Genomic DNA, 11,275 nt, shown 5'->3' on the forward strand with positions numbered 1-11,275 from the left:
GATTAGTATTTGTTACAGGTTTATATACTTTCACAATTCCATTAGTCACATACATATTCATAATTCCCACGTATAGGCAGGGAATATTATAATTAAGTCCAGTAATTTATTATCATAAGTCTCCCCCTCTTGGTGTCTGCGGGCTGCTCTTCAAAGATTGTGGGCAGGGGTTTTGAGGATGAAGCAAGAAGTCTTCCTCATGTGAGTAGGGGTCTTCAAGATGAAGTAAGCCGTCTTCCTCACAGTGTACTTTTCCCCTTTGGCCCAGTTGGATGCCCCAGTAATCACATAACTCGCTAACACCAGCCATATCTGTAATTATTCTGATAACTAATGAAGATTTGAAACAGTGTGGCCTTCCTGCAAAATTTATAGTAGGATGGGCAGACAAGGAGTATCCCAAGCTAGCAGATGTTTGGGAGGCTCTGTCTCTAAACTAACTGATAAGTAGAAGGATGGTGTGAAATATCTCCTTCATGCTTAGTGGGGTCACTAAATCTTTTTATCTCACCACAGACTTACAACACAAACATTGTTCTTTAAAACTAAAGATACTTTAGAGGACCAGTGTGAAACAATTAACTCACATTTAGTGGGGCCACTAAATTCCACAGGCTAATAACATAAACATTGCTCTCTTTCTACAACCTAAGCTAAGCTAAAAGTACTTTATATTTTACAGGCACTAGGTTTTCTTATCAAGCATGCAAACCCCCCCCTTCTTTTTACCTTTACAGATTCTTCTACTATGCCACTCTGTTTTGCTCATCTTCTGTCTTTATGGAGCTTTGTTTTCGTTACTATGAACTTCTGTAGTTGTATCCATATAACCACACCTATAATTTGTGAAAGCCAATACATTTATGTGTTTATCACAATAGGGCAGTGGTTGTTGTCATCCAGACAGAATAATACTAGACCTGCAAAATGCAGCTTGTTGAACACATGAAAAGTGACTTATTTGCCTTTTGGTCCTTAATACATTTGTAAAAGTTAAAAACTCTGAGATAGCTTCAGAGCTGATATTTTTAGTATCACATTTAAGAAACAAAATATCCACAATTACAGTGGATGAATAGAAATACCTTAGAATGAAAATTTTTGAAAACTTAAATTTATAGTAAAGTGCCATTATACCATCAAGGAAAATTTGAATGTTTCTGATAGATGGAGAAAAAAGAAATTACAGTGAGGTACTGGAATGGGTTGCCCAGGGAGGTATTGAATGCTCCATCCCTGGCAGTGTTCAAGACCAGGTTGGATGAAGCCTTGGGTGATACGGTTTACTGTGAGGTGTCCCCGCCCATGGCAGGGGGGTTGGAACTGGGTGACCTTAAGGTCCTTTCCAACCCAAACCATTCTATGATTCTGTATTTCAGCTGAATCACTTCCTTAGGAAACAACGAATTGTTCGCGCTGGGATGGCATTGTGAGAACCGAGATTGGAGGTGAAGTAGGAATGGCTTCAGTTGGCAAAATCATCATGGCTGTCAAAGCCTTAGTCCCAGGAAAGTGCTCTGAGAGGAAGAGACACTGATCAAGTGACCTGATAAAGTGTTGGCAACGGACCTGCTTTGAACAAGGTATTGAAGTGAGTTCCAGAGGTCTCTTCCAACCTCAATCTGTGGTTCAATAATTCAAATGTAAATCCTGTTTCAGGCATCCTTTGACTCTGTCATGCTGTTGCACATATTTCTTCAAGAGCACAAAGCTAAAATCAATTCTGTCCAACACTGATGTCCTCTTACCATCTGGTATGCTTAAAGTAATAAAAGCCATATCACATCTATCCAGTCTTTATTAGTAAGAAACACTAATGCAACTTTTCTTTATTCTTTTTGGCTTTGTCCTAAAGAAGAATTGTAAATGTGGGACTACACTAAGACTGTTGTATTTTGATTTGTTACAACTTACTTAGTAAGGTAAGGGCTTTTCTGCTTTGTAGTCAGTGTTGCAGGAGGATGGACTATGTGCAACTACTTCGATTCTAGACTAAATGCCACTTCTGATTTATCATGGCACTTGTGTCAGCATTCCCGCATGAGCCACTTCCTTTCAAAAATGTTTTTAATGAATGAAGTTCTTAATGTCCAGATCCTTTTTTCACTGATACTTTATTTCAGTAGATGCAGTTTCAGTCAGTATCTCCCTAGCTTTTAAGTGAATGATGTTATTATACCTCCACTTATTCAGAGGCAGTCAGGATCTGTAGTGAGATCAGAGATGTCAACCACCCTGTGATCTTCATTAACAGTGGAAGACACAGGGAAAGGGTTGGCTTTTTAAAATCTTTGTCTCTTCAGACCATAATAATGGAGCAGTGATCCTTGCTTGGTTAAAGGATGAAGGGTAAGAAGCAGAACAGCTCTGGAATCAGACAATTTAGTAGTTTCCTTGCTTTGTGTGTGAGGAAGGCCCTTTCCAGAGCATTACAAATTCTTTGTTGCCTCTGCGTTTTACAACATTGTATGACACTGTAGGACATTGATTGGAAGGAATGACCTTGGGAATGGGTTTACAATTCCAGCTGCTGCAAATTTAAGGACACGATTGCTGGGCTTATTAAGCTATGAGTGAAAAGGAAGCAAAGATATTATCTTCGTCAGTTCCAGGAACAGAAAGACTGGAACTTTCTTCTTAGTAATCTTGCACCTTTGCATGACAGTGTCAGGGCCCTGAGGGCACTCCCAGCCCTGACTGCCCCTCCCTGATCTCCAGGTGCTTCCCCCACCCTGCCTACAGCCCAGGACCCCATTTTAGCCCCCTGAGACTGTTGGTCCCTGCCCCTCTGATGCTACAGCAGTGCTGGTGTCCATCTCTCCACAACCCTGCCCAACCATGGGCCTTCCAAGCCGGGCCCCCTCATGGGTCCATGTCCCTATCCTGAGGGAGATGCCCAGTGCCTGGGGCTGGGATTGCCTCTGTGCCCTGGTGCCCCCCGGTAGCCCTGTTCTGGGCTCTGTCCTGCCACCTCCCATGGGAAGCCTGGCCCCAGGGAGCCTCCAGCCATCATGGGGTGCTGACAGTTGGGTTCCTTTGCTGGAATTCAGCCAGCACCTTTCTGAGGGCTTGTTCCTGGTGCTTTCTCAGATACATGAATACATCTAGACTGACTAAAAATATTCTTATCTATTTCAATAATCTCTTCATCTTTCACCTTGCTGCCGGGTTGCTTTGTAAAACTTTAACAATAAGCTCATTTGATTGAATCAGAGATAAGGTGTCAGCTCATATATGTAGATTTCTGCTGGAGAACAGTTTGTGAAACCCATGTGTATTTGGTGTGTCTGCTGGTTTCAAGATCTAGTGAAGCTACTGTAAGAAGAGGGTGCTTGTTTGTTTCCATAGACATTTCGAGTACGTAACATAAGACAAACATATTCTTTTACCTTTATTTAAAAATATCTATTGCAAAAGCACTGAGCGCGATGCTAATACCCAGGAATAGCAAGTGAGCTGTTCACTAATGTGAAGCAATGCTCTAAACAGAGTGTTTTCATTACTGTGGTTTTTCATTTGAACGGTTTTTTTTCATCAGTGTCAGAATGTTTGGTGAATGTATTTGATAATATTCTCTTAAAGAATTTATGACAGCCTAGAGGCTAGAACAGGAGAAGAAGGAAGGGGGGGAGTTACTTTATGTAAGAAGAAAGAGCAGACTACAACAACCCCCTGCCACTTTTATCCCATTTTGGATATTATGACACAGTTCTGGGTTTGGAAATACACAATTTCTTTTTTTGCTTCTGAAAAAAGAAAAAAAAAAAAGGAATGATTTTCTTTCAACGTGTTTGTGTGAAGGAACTGCCATTATCCATCCTGCGCAACCTGTGTGCATGCGCTGTGCACAGGCAGGGTGCAAAAGTCCGTCTCAAGAAACTACTTGTTCAGAAGTGATAAGGGGAGCCTAACTCTAATCCTAAAGCCTAACTCTAGTGGGTAGTTTGTATGGTCTGAAACCACAATCCTAACTTCCTTAGAAAATTTCACTACCAAGTATCTGAGTGGTTATTCTAGTACAGAAAGGTGAATATCTGTCACCTTCAGCTGCTTTTGCCAAGGAGGTGGTAAGTGCGATAGCAGTGGCTTCTCCATGCTTGCTGACGAATTTCTTTCACTTGAGGTACCCCTCTAGGTTTCCTATGTGAGCACGACTGACAAGTAAGCCACCTGTTTCCTCAGTACTTCCCTGAATCACAGTCCTGAAGGAAGGGAGGGTTAAAAGCAGTTTTGAATTAAATATTAATTTAAAATATCTTAATGAGCCTCTTCGGCCTTAACTACACTGAGAAAATAAACTGATTTAGCATGTGCTTTGTACAAGACACAGTTGTGTTTAATAATGTGGTAGCTTCCCATAAATTTCTGCGCTTGCTCATTCCAAGGACAAAATGAAGTTTAACATTGGAATAGTTAGAAAACATTTTACCTCATACATTTTAACACTGCATTTTCCCTGTATAGTGTCTAGCTTAGTTATTCTAATTTTATCTTCAGTAATGGGCTCCTAATTTTATTGTTGTGGCTGTTTTTCCCTCAGGGAATTTGGAAATTAGATTCAGCATTTGAAAAAACCCTTAGCTGTAACTGACTTTTAATAATGAAATCAATGAAAAGAGTATTTCTGACTATAAATCCTGAATACTTTGATGTGGATACATGAAGAGTTGCTACTGTTTGTTGAATGCTGAGTTTTCCAGGCCTGTTGCATTTTACCACTTATTTGTCCTGGGGATGTTCTGCACAGGTCTGGAAATCTCCATTCAGAAGGGCTGGGGGTTGACATTTTTCCACCGTAGCATTTGTCAGACGTGGTAGAGTCCACAGGAAACCTTTTGAAACACAGGAGGACTGTGCAGGGAGTGCAGTGTTGTGGCATTATGACCAAGAAGCTGTTTTAATTTTTAAACAACAGCAGACATTTCCTCTGAGATAGAAATAGATGCAATTTTTCTTTCACTTACATGGGCAATTTGCTGCTCCAGATCTGGAAGGAGGGATGTATATGTCTATATGGTGTAGGACTCTGGATGGCTGCTGTTTTTCAGCAGGGTACAAAGGTAATTGGTATCTGCTATGTGTGCATTCTCAGAAGGTGAGTTTTTCTCCTGGGGAAACTCCTGTGGGTTTCCTTACTGCCTGCAGCTTCCTGCTCTACCCTGTGCCTCCCCAAAATTTTTAGCTGAACCATTCAGGGCATCTGAATGCAAAAGGAAAGCCCTGGAAGAAGGGCTTTGGAGTGGCCGGGTGCTCACTTCCCATGGTGGCCATAGCATCAGCAGAGAAGAAATAAGCAAAGGGGCCAGTGGGGCACACACCCGCAGACTTCTTGATTTACATGTCTGCAGATTACTCACATAACATGTGAGGATAACATGTTTAAAAAAGGATTATCTTGCTGGGTCTTGTTTGCCAAATGTCAGCCTGGAGCAAGTTTTTACAGCTGAGATACAATGGCCTGATAGCAATGTTTATGATAGAAATTCCGCTAGCTATTTAATGCCAGCAACACACTGGCCACTTAGTCACTGGAAGACTTTGTTGTTGCAATGACTTTTTCTTTTGCAAATGGCAATATGTTTGTGGAATATTGCTTGGTGCTTCTGAGAGCAAAGACTCCATGCTGGTTAGTGGTTAGCCAAGCCCACAGGCACTGTGAGCAAATGTCCCCACGTAGCTCTGCCAGTAACAATAACGGCTGGTGCTTACACAGCACTTTTCGTCTTTGGGCTTGTTCCCAGAGTGTGGGACCCGCTCCTCACAAGCTGTGGCTGCTGCTAGCTGCAGAACTGCTACAGCAGCTCTCTGGTGGCGTGGGGCAGGAAGGGTTGTGGCAGTCCATGGGACACATGATGCTTGCCACTGCCACATGTGTTTGGGAGAAAAAGCAGTATGTGCCCTAAGCCAGGACACGCAGTGCATCTCAGCTCAGGTGCTCATCACTTGCCAGGGCTACCACATTGTGCCTGCCTGCAGATAGGATTCCTCTATCAGGCTAAATAAGCAAGGATCTCTTTATTAGGATGTTCTTGATGGGAAACATGCCCATGAAGCACCAGGGCACTATGGCTTCCTAAACTCTTGACTACCCCATGTGTCGCTCTGGGAGATTTTGTTCCTCTTAAGGCAAATGCTTTTTGATCCTGAACTTATTTCCCAGACTTGGGAAAAGAATACCAAATATACAAAATTATATAGTGTGTTACTAAATACCATTCAATGCCCTTATGCAAAAAGGTCATGGCATGCAAAGTCATGACAGGGCTTTGCCCTCATAGAACTGCAGGATAAACTTTCTTTGGATATACCCTTGGGAGATACTCAGAAATGATGGTCTCACGTGTTTGTATGGACAAAAGCTACCTAGAATACAGATAAAAATGAAAATGTATTTGCTGAGCCATTCTTGGTAATGCAACAGCTAATCTAACAATGTATTTGTTGTCACTGGCCTCGTATCAGCAGCAGAGTATGTTCAGCTCATATTCAATCACATAAAAACCCATGAAAAATGACACTGTGATCCAAGACCACTCAGCCTCAACTTACATGGTATGTTGCCTGCTTTCAGTTAGGCTCAATTTGAAGAAAATTGTTGCCAGTTGTGTTTCATTAGTGCACCGAAGAAAGGGCTGCATTTTTGTTTTCCAGAAAGTTGCTGAATCGCATCACAGCGCAGAATATACTCCTCAAATGGCCTCTCTATAATGATGCAAGGAAAAACAAAAAAGCTGCTATCAAAAGATGAAATGTGTTATATGGGTTAGCTGAGGAAAAGTAATATCTTTTTTGAATGCCTCATGCTGCAGTGTCTGGGAACTGAAGGGCATAAAGTGTTCCTTTTCTCTTTTACTGCTGCATGACTTGTGCTTAACTATTTATGTTGCAATCCTAAGACCCGTTCTTGCTCCCCAGGAGACAAAAGCTGAAGTATTATTAGACCTTAGTGCATGGGGGGAGGAGTTCTTAGTATAATTTTAATGTTTAAATATTGTATGCTTTATGCCCATTCTTGAGTTTTACAGAAGTGTAAGTTTGCTGGTGCACACTCTGGTGGCCAGTCTTTCTACAGAGAGAACTCCTGGGTGCATCATGTAAATAAGAAATGTGTTTGCCAGGTATTGCACACCAGTTTAATTTTTAATTGTAATTTTTTAAGCTAAAAACACGTATTCCACTCACTCAAGCATCTTACAAGAGTAATGGCTCCCAAACAGGTATTTCTCAGTTACTAGTCTTCTGATCTCAAAGGCTGACTCTGGGTTTGTTTGATCGGATACAGTTTCTGTTGAATGTTTTTGGTCACAGCTCCCTATCTGTTTAAAAAAGAATAAGAAAAAGAAAACAAAAAAATTATTTTCTCTTTTGTTGGTTTAGTGAGAGGTGTCCCTGCCCATGGCAGGGGGGTTGGAACTAGATGATCTTCAGGTCCTTTCCAATCTTAACTATTCTATGATTCTATATAATAGACATGGTAGGGCAAATGCTCTTGGTACAGACTTGTGTCATGCTCAGCAAATGTGGTTTTGAGCAGTTACCATGCCTTCTGGCCTTTACAGTCATACAAATATCTCCAGTACAGCTATGCATGGGTTAAAGATTGTTAGAAATGTTTGTGTATGCACATAACCATAATGTTCAATTCAGCACATAGCCTCTGCTGACAATAACACTTTGATAGTTCTGCATATTCTGTCTTCTGAATACAATTTTAATACCGGTTCTTCTTAATACTCCTTCTCTTATGTTGTCTGTGATGTACAGTTATGGATTTTCTAGTTGCTCTTTTTGTTCAACAGGAAACGCCAGGCTTTTCTCACCTCATTCTGCCCTTACTTCTGGTAGTGCTCTATTACATTGGCCACAGGTGTTGGAACTAAAAATTCTGCTCCATTTCCAGTCAAGCAAATCTCCATCCTGCAATGTGCAGAGAAGAGGCCAGAGTACCGGGACACCCCAGTGACTGCAGAAGGGGAAGAATGCTGCAAAACTCTTGACTCCATGTAGAGCTCAAAATGAGGACGTGAAGAAGAAAGAAGGAAAAAACGATAGAAGTGGATCTGCAGTACCCTTGTCATGCCCTGAGACGCAGGTGCTGCTGCTGTTCCCCCTGTTTACAGGGTAACTGCTTTGGCTCTTGGGACTGCTCCTTAAGACATTTTCATTCTCTACCTTTATCTCTTCTTTCCCTCAGGGTCGTCATTTCAGGTGGGAAACGCCTGTCCCTCAGGAAAAGAAGGCGAACTACTCCCTCTATAGGCTTTCCCCTTTGTTGCTTTCATGAACCGGACATCCAGGGGATCAGAGCTGCATGCAAACTTAGAAGGCTGGCAAGAACTCTGAAGTAAGGCATGTTTTGCATTTCTTTAAAATTTAGATACAATTTTTGTATGTTTATGTGTGTGGCAATATGTATATGTGCATGCATATCCACACACATTTTCTAACACCTATAAATGTAGCTTCTTTTTCTGCAGAAGTCAGGTATTAGGTTCACAGAGTCATAGAATGGGTTAGGTTGGAAAGAACTTTAAGATTATTCAGTTCCAATCCCCCTTCCATGGGCAGGGAAGCCTTTCACTAGACCAGGTTGCTCAAAGCCCCATCCAACCCGGCCTTGAACACTGTCAGGGGTGGGGCAGCCACAGCTTTCTGGGGCAGCTTGTTCCGGTGCCTCACCACCCTCATAGTGAAGAACTTCTTCCTTATATCTGACCTGAATTTCCCATTTAAGTTTGAACCCTTCATCCCCTGTCCTATTGCTAGTCCCTCATGAAGAGTCACTCCCCAGCATCCTTGTAGGCCCCCTTCAGATACTGGAAGGCTGCTAAGAGGTCTCCACGCAGCCTTCTCTTCTCCAGACTGAACAGCCCCAGCTTTCTCAGCCTGTCTTCAGATGGGAGGTGCTCCAGTCCCCTGATCATCCTCGTGGCCCTCCTCTGGACTTGTTCTAACAGTTCCATGTCCTTTTTATGTTGAGGACACCAGAACTGCACACAATCCTCCAAGTGAGGTCTCACGAGAGCAGAGTAGAGGGGCAGGATCACTTCCTTTGACCTGCTGGTCACACTCCTTTTGATGCAGCCCAGGATACGGAGAAATTTTATAAACCAATGCATTATCTTTTTGTTTATGACCTTCCTGTTTCTTAACGGTTTATTACAACACCCTCCTGACTGCATTCTACCCTTCTTAGTGGAAGAGACACCACCTGAGCCAGCAGTTCCACGAACATAGGCAGGCTTCCTGCTCCGTGCTTGCTATCCCAACTGCTTTTCTCTCCTCTCTGTTCCAGGGCCCTGCTGCCACAATTGCACCAGCACTGCAGTTTATGGCATCATTCCAGTAAGAAAAGCAACCTGTATTAAGAACAATCCTGTAAATAAAAAAGATTATTTATAATAGCTCAGTGACCTGATTTACAGCACCAACAACAGTTGCAGAGCAGCAGGAGTGTGAAGAATCAGCCAGAGGCAGGGCAGGGATGGGAGGCAGATGTTTGCAAGCTGGCCTTGCAAATGAAGCCCCCTTTTGAAAATGTGCAGCTGCCAGTGTACCTTTGCTCTGGTACAGGTCAGAGGGAATTCTCCTGCAGTGTCTGAAGTAACACATTAGGGAAGAACTGACACATGGGTGAGTTATATATTAACCACTAGAGATGACCTTTCAGAGAGTGACAGAGTAACAATCTCGCTGATAAAGGAAATAGCAACTTTTTCATTTTGCAGAGCATGGGTATTCTTCCCAGTAAAAGACTGCACAGCTCTTCCCACTAAATGATACCATTTTCAGTTCTTCCATACTTTCTGAAATGGAATAAATTGTTCAGATGTTTTCAGTGCTAAATAAATGCCTCTTTCTGTTTCTTGTGGGGAGCTGAAGGTCGAAGGCAGGAAATGTTTTAGCTAAAATGATGCAGCCATTTCCAAGGAAGTGTCAGAAGAGCAACATACAAGTTTGCTTGGGTTACAGAAGTAATCTTAGCAGCCATTCAGCACTGTGCTCACTTTTCCTTCCCAAGGCCTGGCCTTGTTCTGTGTTCAGCATTACCAGAGATCTGCTGCAATGAAGTTTATGTACTTATGTCACTTAGGACACAGATGAATTGCTTTAACTTATGCTTAAAAGCAAAAACCAGCCAGAGATGACAAATCTGAGTACTGTATTTCACCAGTTAAATGACTAATGTTTTAGTTGTTTTTGAAGCTTCTGGTGAAAGCTGAAGCATAATGGTGAAAGAAAAAATAATATAAGTTACATAACACCACACATATGGAATTGATAATGCTCTGGTTTTATAAGGAATAAATTGTTCTTCCGTGGTTATATACAGAGATATAATGAGGATGATCTCATTTGGTGTCCAATGTGTGCTGTGCATATATTCAGAAGATTCAGAAGATTTAAACTTTTTGACCAAAAGTCAGAATTTCACAGAAGAATCCTTCTTTTGGTCAATATATTCCTCTCTTTAATGAAAAGAAACCCTGGCCATGTTACAATTCAATTGTTGTTTATTTTTCAACAGACATTTTTTGACCTTCAAAACCACAAAAAATATTCTTGTTTTAGACCTAAATATAATTTTTTTTATTTTTTATTCTCCACCCTCAAGCACTGCTTACTGGAATGTTATTGCATGGAATTTATGTAGCCAAGATTTTAAGCACCCTTACATAATTAATAATATGAATCAAAATCCCTGTGGTCTTTCCGTCAAGAACTCAACTATACAGACACCTTTAGAGACTCTTTTCCACTCTGTCATTATAGGAAGCATACTCTGCACTCAAGGAAGTGAAATAAGAAGGGATTCAGATAATGAAAGGCTGGTGATAAATATCAGCCAGCACAGTAGAGTTGATGGTAGGCCATATTCAGGGCAGGATATTGCTCAAATGTGTCTGGGGAGGGAAGGACTGACAGGGGTTGCTCACCCATCCCTTAGAGCTACTATTGCTTCACTTGGGTCAGGGATGGCCTGGGATGTGGAGGCTGCATCTCCTTTCATCCCACCCAGACCTCTTCAAGAGAAGAGAGATATGAGTAAGGGAGGAGAGGATGAATCATTTTGTTTAAATAGGTGGTGCTGGTCCTGCCAAAGAGGCAATTTGTGACAGAGAAGAAGAGAGGTGAAAGGCAAAAAGGGCTAGGCAGGATTAGGCCAAAAGACAGAATAATCAAATGCAGAGAGAGAAACACTGAGACAAAGGCCTAGCCCAGGGATGAGTGATGTAAAGTTTCTGTGAAATTGGTGGTATCCAGGATATAAGTG

General features: G+C 41.9%; 1 long non-coding RNA gene across 2 annotated transcripts; it reads left to right on the forward strand.

Moving 5' to 3' along the window:
- The first annotated feature begins 1,456 nt into the window (after positions 1-1,456).
- Positions 1,457-9,861, forward strand: LOC115946318 (uncharacterized). Of its 2 annotated transcripts, XR_004549655.1 has the most exons (4): positions 1,457-1,591; positions 7,901-8,092; positions 8,195-8,344; positions 9,296-9,861. It is a non-coding gene; the product is annotated as an uncharacterized lncRNA (long non-coding RNA). The 2 variants fall into 2 exon arrangements; XR_004080420.2 differs by lacking the exon at positions 1,457-1,591 and having other exon boundaries at positions 7,029-8,092.
- The last annotated feature ends 1,414 nt before the right edge of the window (positions 9,862-11,275 follow it).

Source organism: Melopsittacus undulatus, chromosome 5 (genome assembly GCF_012275295.1).
Source record: "Melopsittacus undulatus isolate bMelUnd1 chromosome 5, bMelUnd1.mat.Z, whole genome shotgun sequence".
Classification (NCBI taxonomy): domain Eukaryota; kingdom Metazoa; phylum Chordata; class Aves; order Psittaciformes; family Psittaculidae; genus Melopsittacus; species Melopsittacus undulatus.